We start from the raw sequence: 18,986 nt of genomic DNA, 5'->3' as shown, positions 1-18,986 counted from the left end.
AGGAAAGCCATTTCAACTAGTGGTACTGGGACAACTGGATGGTTATCTTAAAAAAAAAAGGAACTCTAACCTCTGTCTAATGCCAGGCACAAAAGTCAGGACAAAGTGGATTAAAGACCTCAATATCAGACATATATCTATAAGGTACATAGAGGATAATGTAGGCAGAACTCTCCATGACATTGAAGCTAAAACCATCTTTAAGGATGAAACAGCAATATGGAAGCAAACATAAACAAATGTTACTACATCAAACTAAGAATCTTCTGCATTTCAAAAGAGTGGCCACAATACAGAAAGAGCCCACAGAATTGGAAATAATATTTACCTAATGCCCATCTGATAAGGGATTAAAATCCAGGATATACAAGACACTATTACAAATATATAAGAAAAAAAACTCCAAGCCTGTCAAAAATAGGGAGAAGAAATGAACAGAAGTTTCCACAAAAAAAGAAATATAAATGGCCAAAAGGCACACGAAAATATGCTCCATGTCGCTAGTCATCAGGGAGATGCAAATCAAAACAACAATGTGATATCATCTCACACCACAGAGACTGACACACATTCAAAAGAACAAAAGCAACCAGTGCTTGCGTGGATGTGGGGGGAAAGAGACACTCTTTCACTGTTGGTGGGATGGACAATCCTTCAAAAACTAGAAATTGAGCTTCCAGATGACCCTGCAAAACTACTTCTAGGAATATATCCCGAGGATTCGAAAAAGCACAGTAGAAAAGACATCTGTACTTATATGTTCATTGCAGCACTATTCACAATAGCAAAAATCTGGAAAAAATCCAAGTGCTGTAGAACAAATGACTGGTTAAAGAAACAGCGGTTGGGCATTTGCCTTTCAGGCGGCTGACCTGTGTTCGATTCCTCTACCCCTCTCGGAGAGCCCTGAGAGCTACCGAGAGTATGGAGCCTACATGGCAGAGCCTTGCAAGCTACTCGTGTGTATTGGATATGCCAAACACAGTAACAATAAGTCTCTCAATGAGAGACGTTACTGGTGCCCACTCGAACAAATCGATGAGCAATGGGATGATAGTGACAGTGACACAATAGGATACTATGCAGCTGTTAGGAGAGATGAAGTCATTAAATTTGCTTATTAATGGATATACATGGAGAGTGTCATACTAAGTGCAATGAGTCAGAAAAAAGAGGGACAGTGATAGAAGGACTGCACTGATTTTTGGAGTATAGTATAACATCACATGAGGCTGCCACCCATGGACAGGAGATACAAGGGCCAGGAGGATTGCCCCATAGCTGGAAGACCGTTTTATGAGCATAGGGGAGAAGACAGATGGAATAGAGAAGGGATCACTAAGAAAATGATGGCTGGAGGAATCAGTTGAGAGGGGACATGAGTGCCAAAAGTAGATATTGGACAAAACATGAGGACTTCTCAGTGTCTGTGTTGCAAACCATATGCCACAAAGAAGAGAGTATGTGGAATATTGTCTCCCATGGAGGCAGGCGGAGGGTGGGAAGGGAGCGTATACTTGGTAACTGGTGGTGGGCAATGCGCACTGGTGAAGGGATGGGTGTTTCATCATTGTGTGATTGTAACCCAAATATGAAAGCTTGTAACTATCTCACAGTGATTCAATAAAATTTTAAAAATAAATTCAGAAAACATTTTTCAAGGGTTAGAAAAGTCAATTATAAGGTTTGTGTAGAACCATAAAGATTTTGCATAGCTAAATCCATACTGGAAAAGAAGAAACTGGGATGTATATTACTATCTAAATTGAACCTGTATTATAAAGCCAGTGTTATTAAAATGTGAATAAAGAAATGCTATCTGGCCAATGGTTCAAAATAGTATACCCATGAATATAACCCCACAATATATGTGAGCCAATTTTATACTGTAGGATATTATTTGATTTGTCCTTTCAGCCTTGCCGCAGGGAACTTAATTTACCTTAAAGCAATGTCCTTTCTGTATGGTCATAGGAAGACAGTAAATATTATGCTTTGTAACTTGGAAGCTGATTGACTCCAATAATATTTACTCTTGGGCATCTGCTTTCTTAACTCAGTTGCCCTTAGTTCCTACCACCCCAAAAGCAGGGTCCCGACAAGGGATGGAATGAACCCAAGGCAAGCTGTGAGCTACCCTGACATGGAAATGGGCAAGGCCAAAGTGCCACAATACACAACTATAAGTTGAGAACATTGTCATGAACAAATGCTGTCATGATCCCAAAGTAACTACGAGACTAGGGCCCTGATGAGGTTAGGAAGGTTAACCTGGCCTGATGACTATGGTCTGGAATATATAGTGAATGTCATCAGGAAGAACCAAACATTAAGTATGATATATCTCTTACTGTGCTCATACATAATGATATTGCTAGAAATATTAGAAGTAAATTTACTATAACTATTTAAGTGGATTACTAGCTGAGGAAGAAGAAAGTGACACAAGACACACCCTTGTTTGGATCCCACCCTTGCGTAGATTTCCTAGTAATCTGGAGTAATCTCCATAGATGAGATTTTGTTTATCTCCTAGAGAAATGGTCTTACCCTTCTTTGTTTATTTGTTAATATTCAACCTACCTCTGTGTCACCACCCTATATGATTACTATATAAACTAAGACTGTAAGAGAAGTAGAGAGAGAGGCAAGACAGACGCAGCAGAGAAGACACAGATGAGAGAAGACACAGAAGTGGAGGTGAAGACAAAGAGGCAGAGAGAGGTAAGACAGAAGCAAGGAGAAGAGACAGAAGTGGAGAGATAAAACAGAATCAGAGAAAAGATACAGAAGCTGAGACGGAGAGAGGTCGAAAGAGACTAGAGGAGAGAATACAGAGACAGAGATAGAGAGACAGACAGAATAGAGCACAGTGGCACACATAGAAGCAGAGCACAAGGAGGAGCCATCCAGTCTCTTCCACACAAAGCATCTCGAGAGCACTGAATGGAGCGCAAGAGAGAGAGAGCACCACCCTGAGATCCCGCAAACAACGCAACATATCACAACGTCACATCATCATCCCTTCCCCGCACACGCGTCTTTGTATTTTTTTACATTAGACAAAGGAGCTGGAAAGATAAAATTGTATAAATACAGCCTTTTCAACAGATGGAGTTGGAAAGATTGAATAATAAAGCTGGATTCGTGATACAAACCTTGCACAAAAGCCAACACAAAGTGGAGTAAAGAACTAGAAATCAGACCTGAATCTATAAAGTACATTGAGAAAAAGATAGGCAGAACACTCCAAGACCTCAAAGGAGTCTTCGATAATATGATACCATTGGCAAAGTCTATAGAATCAAAACTAAACAAATGGGACTACGTCAAAATCAAACATTTCTGTAAGGAAAATGAAACATGGGCTAAAAGTAAATGATAGCTGAGTGGGAGAAAATATTTGCACTCAAACCATCAAATAAAGAGTTGATATCTACAACCTATGAAGCACTCACAAAGATCAACAAAAATATCTAAAACCCCCACAAGATATGAGAGGAAATGAACAGGAAATTCTCTGAGGAAGACCAATGTTTGGTCAACAGGCACATGAAAACAATACCTGTCATCACTTATTATTAGGGATATCCAAATCACGACAGCCTGAGGTATTATCTTACACAAGTGAGACTGGCACTTATCAAAAATACTGGGGACAATCTCTGTGGTGGAAGATGTGGTGAAAAAGAAACCTTCATCCAGTGCTGGTGCGAATAATGTATGGTCCAAGCCCTATGGAAAACAATATGGAGAGTACTCAGTAAACTAAGACTTGAGCTAATATTACCCAACAATTCTATTTCTGGGTATCTATCCCCAGAATAACAAACATTCATTCAAAATTTTATGCAAGTATTATTCATTGCAGCACTCAGTGAAATAGGTAAGTTTTGGATTCAACCTAGATGTCCTACAACATATAAGTGAATCATGAAGATGTGGTATACTTACACAATGGAAAACTATGCAGCTATAAGAAATGATGCAATCATGCAATTAACTGCACATTGATGGAACTGGAAGACATCATGTTAAATGAAGTAAGCTAGAAGAAGAAGGATGAATACAAGATTATATCACTTATATGTGGTATTTAGAATAACTGGATGAGAAAATACAATGTTTTGAAGGCGGTTGCCCTGATTAACCTTGGTTCCAAAGTATAAGGGAAGGAGAAGAAAGGAAAGCCTGCAGGAGAGGGAAAGAAGAGGCAAAGGTAGTGATGGGGGCCAGGTCAGGCGAGTCAGGTACAAAGATGGTTTTTAGGAATAATGGAGGCAAATATACAAACACTGAAATTAACAGCCCCAAATTTTAATGACAATTTTTGCAAAGGTCGATGTCAAGAGGGCAGGCTTGTGGGCGGGGGTGGGATGGAGGAGGAAAATGTGAGATAACCTGCGAAAATTGGTGGAGGGAAGTTGACAGTTGTCATGGGATCAGAGCTGCAATACTGTATGTCAAAAACTCAACTCTGAGTAACTTTGTAGTTCACACTGCTTTAATAAAAAAGTGTAAAAAGAGACCACTTGTCATCTGCTTACTATTCTTTTTGATATTGTTCATTCTTACTTTATGTTTTACAGTCAATACTCATTGTTCTTGTTATTATATCGTAGAATTTGCCATAAACATTGCACTAGTGAATAATAAACCACTGCTCCTAGGGCGAATATATGCACATTCTCAGAAACATATAAACAGATGAATATGCATAAATATAGATTTTACTCTTAAATCCTAAACTTGACTTATCTTGGCAAATATCTTTTCTTTACAGTACTTTTTAAATGAGAAGAGGAGTTTTGGAGCTAATTTTTAGAGACTACTCCACTGAGAGATGTGAGATCTTGGGTTCAAACCTTGTCTAGCGTTTAAAAAATCTGTTTAAAGATGGGAACTAAACAGCCTATTTTAGCCATCTAGTCTCAGTTGCTTCTATTGATATTTGTTACTTGCCTGAGGTACTAGACTTGGTCTTTACCTAAAGGTTTGAAGTTCTCATTAAGTAGACTATACTCATTCTACATTAGATTGGGTTATGTTTCAAATAATATCTAGGGTGCTATTGTCAATAATCTGGTAAGTATCTATGTCACCTTTAAAAACGTTTTCCTTGTAGAAGTTGATAACAGCAATTTATTTTAGACCTAACAAGTTTGTACTTGTTAAGTACTCTCCAGGGAAATAGTCCAACTATACAACTGCTAAAGTAAATTATCTGAATACCATCATATTAATCTAGCATAAATATGCTGCACAGATCTAAGATTAATTATATTTAGATGTCCTGATAAAATAAAGTAAAAATGAAATTCAATGGGCATAATATTATTTTTGTTCCTACCCTTCCCAATGATTCCTTCCTTTACCTCTGAAAATGGGTAACTACTACGTTAAAGCAGAGTAGTCCTGAGTAGCCAAATAATTACAAAAAGGCTTACATACCCACCCTACATTTGTTTAACACACATAGGAGACAGACTTCCTCTTTGGTGACTAAGAACCTTATTGATATGGAGGTAAAATTTGCCACATGATATGGTTTGATTTGGTAATAGTGAGAATTTACTGACTCTTTTGATCTCTTTGAATTCTTATACTGGATCATTTGTGGCCTCAGTAGGGGAGGAAATTGTAGGGATAAATGTAATTAATTTTGTCCCAATTTATACTTGATTTCATAACACTATTTTTCTACAGATCTTGCTAAAACTCTGGCTATCTGTCTGGTTCAGCTGCAAAATGGAAATGAGTCAGCAAATAAGATGAACTCTTTGTCTCCCTAGTTATGAATCATATTCACCCTTTTCACTTGTATATCCGAATCCATAGGAGTCCTTGTTTTCATTTTGATGTTAGAATTATCTTCGCTTGATTGTGTCCCCGTCAGGGACACTTAAGTAGCATTGATTATAGACTCAGGGCTTTATTAGCAGCATGGTCGCTGTTTTTCACATATGTAGGCCTTTTTAGAAATGAACTCAGTTTAGGTGTTCCAAGATGGCATCACTTTTCTGTTAACACACCTGGTGTCCTCTTGCGATCACCCCCAACTGTTATTCTCTGAATTGATACAACTAGATTATAATCCAAGCATGGTTATTGCACTCTAGATAAAGTGCTCAAGAAAATGTGCCTAGTTAAATAATTATTATGGCTACATTTGTAGTTTTCCCTGTATTTTACAGTTAAGCATTTTGAGTAGACTCTCTATATTGATAAACTATACATTTAGAATTATCCAGTATTTACAAAATTCAGAGAGCTGGGGACAACCTCCTCACATTTCATATTGTATCTCCATTTAGGATAGTGTTTGGGTGATATTCTATATTTTTTCTGTTTGCTTTCAAAGTGGATTAGGATAAAAATATATTTACAATAAGGCTATTTTAGAAAACTCATGCAGACTGAGTAGCAAGCAGTTATGTGGAGGAGTCTCCCGAATGTAATTAAAATGACTGAGTGGTCAGGTTATCTCTGAACATCTAGATCCCTGGGATATAAAAGAAAACTCTGAGTTACACTATTATTACCTGATACAAAGTTAATGTGAATTTTCTTTACGGGACACAAACTATAGCAGGTCCTCAGATAACTTCAATTAGTTCAACTTATTTTAAGGATGTGAAAGAATATACACCCCAACTAAGTTTGAACAAAATGTTACTTAAAATATCTGTATTATTCTGTTTTAAGTTACAGTTTCGCAGAACCTTGCTACAACATTAAGTGAGGACTGCATTGTACAGTATACATCCTGTTTATCAAATTCTTTCTGGGCTTTTCGATAAGGTATGTGTTGGGGGTGGGGGTGGTTGAGGCTAGACATTGCGTTCCAAAAGTAATTTATCATATGGATACATATGCATGAGATGTTGGACAAAAAATTGCAAGCATCTCAAAAAGCTGTTTATCATAAAATGCAGAGAAGCAGCATTCATTTCATTTTCTGTATTGAGCATTAATAAAAGCCAAGGTCATAATGTTAGGATAGTCATCATGAAAGGTACTCAATAAGACAGTATGTTTTAGTCCCCACCCTTCTTTCCTTTGTTGTGCTTTATTTATTTCTTTTGTTTTCTAAGTGTCAGTTTTAAGCACTCTGCTTTGGATAAAGTTCACGCATTTAAAAATACAGGGGTGAATAAGACAAAAGTTATATATAGGGCTCAGATGAGTCAATGTTTATAATTTACTTTTTTAAATTTAGACTGTGTTCTTTGGATTTGATAAAAGTAGAAGAATAGTGTTTTTTGAAACAGCCAACAGTATACTTTGGATTTTTAATAATATTACTCATTGGACTGTAATTCAGTATTATTGCTTCTGGGACCTAAAGGACCTTATTAAATCTTCTTCCTCCAATATACTTTCACTGTTAGAGTAGAATGAATCAACAAGTCATCTGGATATGAGGTTGCCTGAGGCCTAATAACAAGAGAATACTATTATCAGAATGATAACAGATAAGCATGACTTCCAAACACAGTATTGCATAACAAGCAAAAGTTTGCCTTATTCATATCTAAGGAAAATAAATATAAAACAATGTTAAAACATAAAATGAGTTTATATCAAAGTTCTATAGGGTTGGAATCAGAGGCCCTCATCCTGTCCCGCTACTGGTGCTATTCTAAACAATTCATACCTGTGTGTTCAGTGTGGAATGATGACAAACAGTTGGTCTTGAATTTAAAAATATTCATGTTTTTAAAGAAAAGTGGTGAAAGGGTATGAAGAAGTGGAACAGGGGTGACATAGGTAAGTGGAGGGTCTTGGGCACTTTGGTGGTGGTTGGGCGCAGTACGTTTGTACATCAAAACTACAAATGGTAACAGTACTGAAAATATGTTACATAAGCTATAAAAATTATTTTAATATATGGTTTCATAAAAAACAAGCATTGCAACAAACTACAGCAATACTATCAGATAAAATGCAAGAGAAAAATAAATATAGCATCCTGCACTTGGATCACTAAAGCAAATCGAATGCCTATAGAATTTGGAAGTATGTATAAAATTGACTAAGAACTTTGATAGGAAGATGTATAGGTTTTTGAAAATCATGGGACTGCATCATATAATGGTTCCTCAAATTCTTTATACAGTTTATTCCATAAGTATACTACCAAGATGAAGAAATGATAGTCTCAGTCCCCATGCCCTGATATGGCCATGTTGGCTTGAGGATACAAATCTGGATTGGAGAACAGATTGATATACTTTTTAGGATGAGTGAATGGAGAAGTTAAGGCCACTTGACTCCAGAAGAGAAGATGCAGGAGGACCACAAGTTATGCTTTAAATACATTGTGTTAGTTGCCCTTCAAGGTTGCTTTTTCCATAGTCCTTTACTCCCTTGTTCCCTGGCTTATGATTGGGTTCAGTCAATGAGAAATACCAGCGAGAGACCGCCAGCCAGGTGAGGAAAGGAGTCAGGCTATTTATTTTCCCAGTTTCTTGCTGAGATTTGGCTTGGCTATCCCTGGGCTCTACTCCTGAAGGTCATAGCTGCTGTTAGACTTCTATTATGTATGTCACTGTGAAGTTACTCCTCACTTTCCTTCAGCAACTCGCTAACCCTAGGGTTCTCCATCTCTTATTTTTGTCTCCCCTTTTATACAAAAACTTTTCAAAACTCTGTGATTATATCTTGGAGTGTGTCATTTGGTTCCTGCTGAAATATTTATGAATATGTGTTTTCATGTGGAGACTAGATTATTCTTCCAGAAGACAGTGCTAACATTTAAGGATGGAAATTAAGAGAAATACCACTATCACAAGTGTTCTCTTAAAATAGAGGGGGTATCTTTAGAAGAGAATGAACCCTATCAATGCAGTTCATTAAAGCAGAATTGATTTTTTGGTGGGAAGAATGAATCTAGTTTAGAAATAATACCTAAAAATATTATTTTAAATGATATTGTAAGAAACCAATGTTCTTGAAATATTTGCAAGCCCATAGCTATCTTCAGCTTTACTGAGGCAAACTTAGATAAAAAATACTTTATAGTGTCCAATGTGATAAGTTGAAATTGGTATATATTGTGAAATGATTCCCACAATGAAGTCAGTCAATGTGGACATTTACCTTTTTGTAGGAGCTTTCAGAAGGAATACCCTCTTAAGCAACGCTGATTATACAATACACTTCCACCAACTAAAATCATAAGGTTATATAGTAGGTTGTTACATTTTCTTTCCTTATTTATTTATTTATTTATTTGTTTATTTATTTATTTATTTATTTATTTATTGCTTTTTGGATCACACCCGGAGATTCACAGGGTTTACTTCTGGCTCTGTACTCAGGAATTACTCCTGGCTGTGCTCAGGGGACCATATGGGATGCTGGGATTCAAACTTGGGTTGGCCGCATGCAAGGTGTGCTATCACTCCAGCCCCACATTTTATTTTTTATGATTTATGTATGAATTAAAAATTTCAATTAAAGACAACTCATAATTTCAGCCACAAAATTGAACTTTCCTGTCCATTTTTATTATACTCTCTATGCATGCTACACTGAAAGAAAAGTCAGGGAGGGCTAACCATACATACACAGGTTTCTATCTTTTCCCTTTCAAAAAGATTCAAATATTTGTCTTTATCAAGAGACCTTAACGTTTCATTGAGTCCTCCCCCCTTTCCCTTGCTCCTTCCACCTCCTCCTCCTTTTATTTCTTTATCTTCTTCTCATTTTCTCCAAAGTGTATATATCAAGCAGCAAGCAAGTTGCAGCATTGTAGTAGGGGAGAGGAAAAGCTGAATTTATAAGCATAAAATATCTGGCTCATACGGATAATACCTTCAGAGTTCAAGTATGTTTAGAGAGACAGAAAAGCAGGTGCTAATGGAATACTTTGTTCTTGTTTTCTCAAACTCTTCTGTTCTCTGTGTTTGGATTTCTCCCCTCATGTACCAACCCAATCCACTTTCTGCAAGCCCTTTAATAGCTTTTGTTAACCCTGACTTCATCTTATGATTTTTTTTTTTCAAATTGTGAAATGCCAGCACTACAGAAGCTAACTCCCACTGCTTTTCACTTATGCCTTGACTCTCCTAATCACTGTTACCAGGATGGCATTCACTGCTTGGACAAAGAGAAATGTGGACATACTTCTGTTTCCAACCAGTATAATAAAAGAGCTCCTTTTTACCTTGAAAGAAATGTCACTCAAACAGCTCACAGTTATGAAACAACCAAAGAATAGACATACAAATGCAACTGAGAAAATCTAGCTTATTACTAATTGAGCAGGAAAGAAAAGCATCAATAGTGCAGAGAAGCCTGATAAACAAGCATGCATTAGAAATAATTGTAGCATGTCTCACTGTCTCAAAATTCCTTGCAATTTAGTGGTTTTTTTCATAACAATTTTAAAGCTGCTACACTATTGTTCTTTTCCACCAAAAATTCTTCTGTTATTGGGGGCTGGAGTGATTGCACAGCGGGTAAGGTGTTTCCTTTGCACGCGGCCGAACTGGGTTCGATTCCAAGCATCCCGTATGGCCCCCTGAGCACCGCCAGGAGTGATTCCTGAGTGCAGAGCTAGGAGTAACCCCTGTGCATCGCCGGGTGTGACCCCAAAAGAAAAAATACAAAAAAATTCTTCTGTTATACATTAGATTCATCAAGGTTTTCCTATAGTTTTATCCCAAATTTTAGAGCTGGATTTGAAGACTCAAAAGTCTCACTGTTTTCCACTATTAATTCTTTAGTGGCTATACCCCTTAGAGATCCTGGATTATGGACTTGGAATGTTCTGAGTTCTGTCAGTTGTCTTAGAATGTTGTGAGAGAGTGAGAGAATATAATAAACATACTTTTTTATGTTTATGACAGGCTAAATATAGTGATTTACTAAGATCTAGTCTTTTTCTTAGGTTGGTGTATTGATGTATTACATCAGCAAGGCATTTGTACTATATCTACCACAGTTTGTCTTCCCAATTTAATTTTTTAATTTAATTTTTAACTTTCTGGTTTAAAGTACTCATTGCAGCACCTATGTGATTGCTATGGGCTAATAGGTATGACTCATGATTTCATTTCCAAAGTCATAATTTAAAATGAGCGTGTCCTATTTTTTTCAGGATATTAGGTTACACCACTTCCGCTTCGCTGATGACATTGTTCTAATAACACCAAACATTAGGCAAGCGGCACAAATGCTGGCCAACTTTGACCGAAAGTGTGGAAAGGTCAGACTGCAGCTGAATCTCACCAAAACAATGCTCATTAAAAACGAACTAGTCCCTGATGCTCTGTTTGCTCTCAATGGAACAAACATCTCCGAATGCAGCAGCTATGTGAACCTGGGTCGAGAACTCAACATGAGAAACTACCTGGCACCAGAACTGCACAGGAGGAAGAGAGCAGCGTGGAACGCCTAAAAGAGTGTTGAAGAAGTGGTTAAGAGGATGAAAACCTCCAGCTCTGAGCACATCTTTTTTTTTTAAATTTGTTTATTATTTTTAAATTAGTCAATCACCGTGAGGTTACAGTTACAGATTTATACATTTTTGTGCTCATGTTTCCCCCATACAAAGTTGAGAACCCATCCCTTCACCAGGGCCCATTCTCCACCACCAGCAAACCCAGCATCCCTCCCACCCTCCCCAGTCCCGTCTCCCCCCACCCCAAACTGCCACTATGGCAGGGTATTCCCTTTCATTCTCTCTCTCTGTTTAGGTGTTGTGGTTTGCAATAAAGGTGTTGAGTGGCCATTGTGTTCAGTCTCTAGTCTACATTCGGCACACGTCACCCCTTCCCCGCATGACCTCCGACCACATTTTACTTGGTGTTCCCTTCTCTGAGTTGCCCAGAATGAGAGACCAGCCTCCAAGCCATAGAGTCAACCTCCTAGTACTTATTTATACTATTCTTGGGTGTTAGACTCCTAGTCTGTTATTCTATATTCCACAGATGAGTGCAATCTTTCTATGTCTGTCTCTCTCTTTCTGACTCATTTCACTTAGAATGATACTTTCCATGCTGATCCACTTATATGCAAACTTCATGACTTCATTTTTTCTAACAGCTGCATAGTATTCCATTGTATAGATGTACCAAAGTTTCTTCAACCAGTCATCTGTTCTAGGGCACTCGGGTTTTTTCCAGATTCTGGCTATTGTAAACAGTGCTGCAATGAACATATAAGTGCAGATGTCATTTCGACTATACTTTTTTGCTCCTCTGGGATATATTCCCAGCAGTGGTATTGCTGGGTCAAATGGGAGCTCAACCTCTAGTTTTTTGAGAATCGTCCATATTGTTTTCCAAAAGGGCTGAACTAGTCGGCATTCCCACCAGCAGTGTAGAAGGGTCCCTTTCTCCCCACATCCTCTCCAACAGCGGTTGCTTTTGTTCTTTTGGATGTGTGAGCACATCTTTTGGACTCCACCGTTCTTCCTGCACTAACATATGCCTCAGAGACCTGGGCCCTATGAAAACAGGATGAAAATGCCATTTGTGTATCCCAGAGAGGATTGAAAGAGCTATGCTTTGAGTATCAAGTTTTACTCAAAAAAGAGAAGGAATCCGGAGTTCTGACCTTCATTGATGATCAAGAATCAGGGACGCTGTCTTGTTTGCCAAGGCATCAAAAATCAGATGGGCTGGACACTTAATGCAATTTAGAGATGGCTGCTGAACTAGAGCTGTTACCAACTAGATTTCACAGGACATCAAAAGACCTCGTGGCTGCCCACCTACGAGCTGGTCAGACTTTTTTGTCAAAAACCTGAATGAATGGTTTGAGGCTCTTCGTGTTCCTGGAGAGAGCAGATACCATTGAACTACACTAGCACGCACCAGGAACAAATAGAGATGTTACTGGAGCCAGCCCGCTTGAGCAAATCGAAGATCAACGGGATGACAACTGACAAGTGATTAGAGATGCATGTTCCCTGTATGTAAGAACACTAAAGGGAAAATTTCCTCTCCATCTTTGGTTGTCAAGCCTTGTTTGTTGGAAGAAGAGAATATAATGAAATAGATAAATACTTCATATAACTTTGGGGATGCTTCCCTTTCACTGTCAAGTAAACTGCTCTTAAAGTTAGATGGTGGTCTTAAACATCATCAGTGCAGACCCACATCAACCAATGCCAAAGCCACTAGCACGAGTCATCATTTAAATTTGAATAATTGAAATAATGTAAAGTCATTCAAGCCCTCATTGTTTCCAATGCACTTTTTGTTGCATCACAGTCACATACAGACAGTAGTTTCTTACTGAACAGTGTATAATTAGAACATTTTAATCATAACAAAGTTAGATTGGATAGCACTGTCACATAAAATTCATTGTAACTGTATTTATTGTTGAATTTTATTGACAATCTTCACATCCTAAAGCTAGTGAGAATAACAGAGGTCGAATATGTGAGATAACTATAAAGTTATGGCCATTCAAATACTAAAAGAAGTGAGGCCTGGGAGTGATAGCACAACAGGTAAGGCCTTTGACTTGCACGCGGCCGACCCGGGTTCGATTCCCAGCATCCCATATGGTTACTTGAGTACTTCCAGGAGTAATTCCTGAGTACAGAGCCAGAAGTAACCTCTGTGCATTGCCAAGCGTGACCCAAAAAGCAAAAAAAAAAAAAAAAAACGAAGTGATGCAGTTGATTCACTGTGATATGCTAGTGCAATTTTATATAATTTGTAAACTAAAATTTTAATTATTTATTTAAATATGCTTTTAGCAATACAGATCAACCCCATGGCCTCATACATGCAAAACATTCCCTCTATTTCTGCTTGTAACTCTTATCTTAATTTTTACATGCCATTTATTTTGAAGAACAAATTGTAAATTGAAACCAGAGTATTATACAAAATATTTTGATACTGTTTTGTAGCATTTTGTGGTTTAAAAGCTGATACTAATAAAAAATAGCATTTTACAGTTCCAAATGCAAGTATTAGTATTTTTTACTTTGAGACATGACAACTTTTTTTCAAAAACTGGTTCCTAAATATTGACATAGCTAGAAGCAAAGTGTAGCAAGATTGAACTTCCCCAAATATAACAAGACATGTCATATTGTATTAATATCATGTAACTTACAATATTTTAGTATTCTTTAGAGATGTGAAAATTTATGAATGACCTCTCTATCTAATGGACTAATAATCCACTCTATCTTAAGCAGCTTTCAAAAATTCTACCTGCATTATTAAAGTCCTAATATCCAAGAGAACTGAAGCATATCTAGGTTCCACTATACATTTTCATAATTTCTCCTGGAGAAAATATAAATCTTAGATGATATTATGCATAGTTGTGTTCATGTACATGTATGATCACACAAATATACAAATATGCTTGCATGCACACACATGTATATATGTGAGGTTCAATTAAATCATGAGAATATTAGGTACCTACATTAGTGATTGATGCACATTGTATGATTAGTAAATATTGGTGCAAAATATATTCTTCTATGTTTGCGATAAGTAATTGTGGAGCAAAGACTAGTGCATGTAATTTCATTATTGTTGATAGCCATGAAGATGAAATGAAATGTGCTGCGCAAGTAGATGGAATTATTTCCTCAAGATGCCTTTTGCCTTTTTCCCCCTCATAAAAGGGGTCTTCAGCACATTTGTCCTAGGACACTGTCTGCTGATCTAGTTCTACCAGAGCAAGGCACTTTAGTCTCTGGAAGACTCAGTGATTATGATCAAAGCTTTTTGTAAATTCTTCAGAAAAACCTATCCCTGAAGATATAGAAGGTTCTTCACATTTCCTGCCAGGGATTGCTAGCTCTATGAAACCCAAAATAAAATCCTCATTTAACATGTTCAGTAATTATTAACCTATAAAATATACACAACACATGAACAAATGCTTTCCATTTAAGTGGTCAAAATTGTGGGCACTATTAGTGTCCTCCTTTCAGGTGTTGTACTATTCCTCAACCCCACTCACATGTCTTACATAAACTGCATGAAAGCAAATCAATGACTTAGGTCCCTTTAATACAGCCTTGAAAGTATTTCTCAAAATTAATGAATTAATTTTTGCATTTATTTCCTAAATACAGTGCACATCTTGTCAGAGTTCTAGTAAGGAAAATTAAAAGACATGGCTGGAGTCTCATAGAGTATAATTCAATTGTCTGCTACTTCTTTTTTTGTGTTCTGCTATTCCTGTTATATGATGAAACCACTGCAAACAACTCGGTTAAGGATACTAAATGCTCTAGTTTCTAACAAAGCACTTAATTATTCTGGTGTTTTATTCAAATTGACAAATCACAGTCTTAGGTTTTGAAACTAATATAAAAGAAAAAGAAGGGAAGATAAAAGTTTATTTTCCACTAAAAATGTGTAATTGAAGTTCAGTATTGTTTTTTTTTACCATAGCTGTACTCTTGCTATAATTTATTATAAAGATTGCTAGTACTCATAGAGAATTAAATTTTCATGGCCAGAAAAGTAGACCAAATATTAGGTAATAATCGTATTATGTCCATACTAGACATTTCTAAGTGGTACTTAATTGTCAAGTGGTCCTCTAACTCCTAAATCCCAAACCTCTCTGGTGTTATGAAGCATTGGGAATAATTTCTGAAAAAGCAAATTTCCATTCCTATAACATCTGAACCAGATTCTCCAAGAAAGAAGTGTGGCAAACTAGGTTTGATCAAGTTCCCCAGATGACTATTATTCTAGTGAATTTTGTTAAATACTATCCAGCTTGGACTGGAGCAATAGCACAGTGGGTAGGGCATTTGCCTTGCAGGAGGCCAACCCGGGTTAGATTTCTCAGTCCCTCTCGGAGAGCCCAGCAAGATACCAAGAGTATCGCGCCTTCATGGCAGGGCCTGGCAAACTAATCGTGGAGTATTAGATATGCCAAAAACAGAAACCTTGAGTCTCACAATGGAGAAGTTACTGGTGCCTGCTTGAGCAAAGTGATAAACAATGGGACGACAGAGCTACAGTGCTACTAGCCAGTTTCCAATAAAAGATACATGCAACATAATTTTATAGATTTTTGATTATACTTGACCTAACCATTAGGGATCTGACATTGATTTCTAGAAAGTGTTCAAATATCTTCACGGTTCTAAAATTCCATTCTATATGTGATAATTTGTGGGCAAGCTTTGGGTCTAAAAAACGAATTTGCTCTACTGAAAATGTTCTGATATATAATTAATATATAAAAAGCAGGATAAAGTTGCCCATAGTTTTTCCAGTTCTTATTTTAAGCATACCATACTTACTTGAGATCTGCTTATCTGATTCCTATGTCCAACTATCAAAATCAGACTTATGTTTGGGAATAAAGATTATGTTCACTGTTAGCTTAGTAGTTATAGATATTGTGCTTATTTCCCTATGATGTGTTAATTATAGGTGTATATGTTTATATGTGGGTATGTATTTGGCAATCAATGAATAGTTATAGTCAAATTTTTTGTGTGCCCATGACATCAGAAAATAATGAGTTATAATTTACAAGATCTTCTATACGAAGCAAAGTACAGGACCTAAAAGATAGTACTGGAGCTAAAACACATACTTTCTTTTTTAAAAAAAATTATTGAATCATCGTGAGATAGTTACAAGCTTTCATGTTGGGTTACAATCACACAATGATGAAATACCCATCACTTCCACCAGTGCACATTCCCCACCACCAATATCCCCAGTATACCCCCCTTCCCACCCTCCGCCTGCCTCCATGGCAGACAATATTCCCCATACTCTCTCTCTACTTTTGGGCATTATGACTTGCAACACAGACACTGAGAGGTCATCATGTTTGGTTTGTTACTTATTTTTGGCAAGCATCTCCTATCCCAAACTGATTCCTTCAGCCATCTTTTTCTTAGTGATCCCTTCTGTATTCCATTTGCCTTCTCCCCTCTGCTCATGAAGCAGTCTTCCAGGTATGGGGCAATCCTCCTGACTCTTATATCTCAGTCCTTGGTGTCAGCCTCATGTGATGTTATTCTATACTCCACAAATGAGTGCAGTCCTTCTATGTATGTCCTTATCTTTCGGACTCATTTTACTTAGCATGATACTCTCCCTATCTATCCATTTATAAGCAAAGTTCATGACTTCTTCTCTCCTAACAGCTGCATAGTATACCATTGTGTAGATGTACCAAAGTTTCTTTAACCAGCCATCTGTTCTTGGGCACTTGAGTTGTTTCCAGAATCTGGCTATTTTGAACAGTGCTGCAATGAATATGCAGGTGCAGATATCATTTCTACTATGCTTTTTTGAAACCTCGGGATACAGTCCCAGAAGTATTATTGCAGGGTCATATGGAAGCTCAATTTCCAGTTTTTGGAGGAATGCCCATATTGTTTTCCAAAAAGGCTGGACCAGTCGGCATTCCCAACAAGAGTGAAAGAGTGTCCCTTGGTTTTTCTTCCTTCTGTGGGAAGAAGCAGCATGGCGTCTGTCATATTATGGGACTTTTAAACAGGTATGAACTTGGTGGCATGGGATGAAGGAAAAAATTTGGGTTTTCAACTTGAAACTGCGGGATGCTTGTGCAGTCTAGGGCCGGGGCCGATACCAGCTCGCGCTCCACCGAGATTCGACCTGGGCGGCCAGGCTTTTGCATGGCCGCTTTGCTGCTGAATGACCAAGATTCAGAGCCAGGTACATTACTTCTGATCCCAGCAAGTGCTTGCAGCCATGTCTCCAGACTGTGAACTAAGCTTTTGCCCCACGCCGACTGAGGAGGGGAAATGTTCTTCTTCCTTGGTTTTTCTTCCCTCTGTGGGAAGAAGCTGCGTGGCGTCCGCCATATTATGGGACTTTTAAACAGGTATGAACTTGGTTGCGTGGGAAGAAGAAAAAAATGGGTTTTGAACTTGAAACAGCGGGACGCTTGGGCAGTCTAGGGCCGGGGCTAATACTGGCTCGCGCTCCACCGAGATTCAACCCGGGTGGCCATGCTTTTGTACGGCTGTTTTGCTTCTGAACAACCAAGATCTAGAGGCCAGCTACAGTACTTCTGGTCCCAGCAAGTGCTTGCAGCCATGTCTCCAGACTGTGAACTAAGCTTTTGCTCCATGCTGGCCCAGGAAGGGAAATGATGCAATTTCCAACATAAATCTCCCTGGACTTAATTACTAAAATATAGAAATCCTAAACCGCGCAGATGCTACCGCGGCCGCACAACATTATATCTCTTCATTCTCATTAGTGGAAAACTATTTATCAAATATTTCCTTGTCAATAGGGCCGTATATTTGGGGGATTAACTCCAACAAGAATAGTGAGTTCTGTGTTGAAACTTCAACAACAATAGTGAGTTTTGTGTTGAAATATGGAATGTAATCAAGGCAAAGAGAAAATGAAGTGAAATTTATCAGTTATGAAGGCAGGGGTGGGGGGGTTGTGGGGTGGGGGGTGGGAGGCATACTGTTTTTTTTGGTGGTAGAATATGGGCACTGGTGAAAGGACGGATGTTTGAGCGTTGTATAACTGAGACATTAGCCTGAGAACTTTGTAACTTTCCACATTGTGGTTCTATAAAATAAATTAAAAAGAAAAAAAGAGTGTTCCTTTTTCCCCACATCCACGCCAGCACTGGGTGCTTTTGTTCTTTTGAATGTGTGCCAGTCTCTGAGGTGTGAGATGATATCTAATTGTTGTTTTGATTTGCATCTACCTGATGACTAGTGATGTGGAGCCTTTTTCCATGTGCTTTTTTTGTCATTTGTATTTCTTTTTTGAGGAAACTTCTGTTCATTTCTTCTTCCAATTTTTTAATGGGTTGGAGGTTTTTTTCTTGAACAATTCTCCTAGTGTCTTGTATATCCTGGATATTAATCCATTATCAGATGTATATTGGGTAAATATTCTTTCCCATTCTGTGGGCTCTTTCTGTTTTTTGTTTTTTGTTTTTTTTTATTTTGGGGTCACAACCGGTGATGCGCAGAGGTAACTCCTGGCTCTGCAGTCAGGAATTACCCCTGGCGGTGC

The sequence above is a fragment of the Sorex araneus genome, chromosome X (assembly GCF_027595985.1).
Source record: "Sorex araneus isolate mSorAra2 chromosome X, mSorAra2.pri, whole genome shotgun sequence".
NCBI classification, from domain to species: domain Eukaryota; kingdom Metazoa; phylum Chordata; class Mammalia; order Eulipotyphla; family Soricidae; genus Sorex; species Sorex araneus.
Note: the sequence above shows the minus strand (reverse complement) of the source record.